Source organism: Aotus nancymaae, unplaced genomic scaffold, assembly GCF_030222135.1.
Source record: "Aotus nancymaae isolate 86718 unplaced genomic scaffold, 86718_ANA_hifiasm-v0.15.2.pri h1tg000032l_0, whole genome shotgun sequence".
NCBI lineage: Eukaryota > Metazoa > Chordata > Mammalia > Primates > Aotidae > Aotus > Aotus nancymaae.
The window spans coordinates 19,918,599-19,919,206 of record NW_026988445.1 but is presented as its reverse complement, the minus strand read 5'-3'; the positions used below and the strand labels follow the sequence as shown (position 1 = coordinate 19,919,206).

The 608-nt window shown below is 44.4% G+C and overlaps 1 non-coding gene across 1 annotated transcript; it reads right to left on the bottom strand.

Annotated features, from left to right (window-relative positions):
* Positions 1-238: 238 nt before the first annotated feature.
* Positions 239-367, bottom strand: LOC135277649 (U8 small nucleolar RNA). The gene has a single exon (XR_010345255.1). It is a non-coding gene; the product is annotated as a U8 small nucleolar RNA (small nucleolar RNA).
* Positions 368-608: the final 241 nt, after the last annotated feature.

Sequence of the window (608 nt, the reverse complement as noted above, 5' to 3'; positions counted from 1 at the left end):
CCACCTTCTCCTGGCATGGGAGGAGACAGAGGGAGGGCAGTGGGGGAAGGGCGGGACTCAACAGCTCCTTGGGTGGTCTCAGGAGCATGTAAGCAGCAGTTCTTTTTTTTTGAAAGATTCTGCTAAGTGGACGTAGAACAGTGTCATGGTTAGAGGCATGACTGCCTTCAAATCCCAGCTCCACCATAGCTTAGCTGTGTGTTCTTGGAAATACGTTTAGTTCTTTAAGAGATCGTCAGGAAGATAGGAGCAATCAGGGTGATGCGAGTTCTGATTATGCAGCAGACATTAATCGTATCATGCGACTCCAATCATGTTGTCCTAATACTGCCCTCCAAACAGAGGTAAGGGTTATCCTACCTGAAAATGGATAAGTTCTTTGATATCTCTAAACCTCAGTCTGCTCGTCTGTAGGATGGGAATAATAATAATAGCACCGATTTCTTTGATTCATTGTGAGGGTTAAATGAAGCAATGTGCCAAGTCTCCTTGGGTCTGTGATATAATATATGTGGGGTCTTACTATTTATCCAAAAGCTGGAACATCAGAGTTCTGGAAATGTGACTTAATCTCCCTTGCTCTTCCCTTCACACAGCCTTTGTACTCA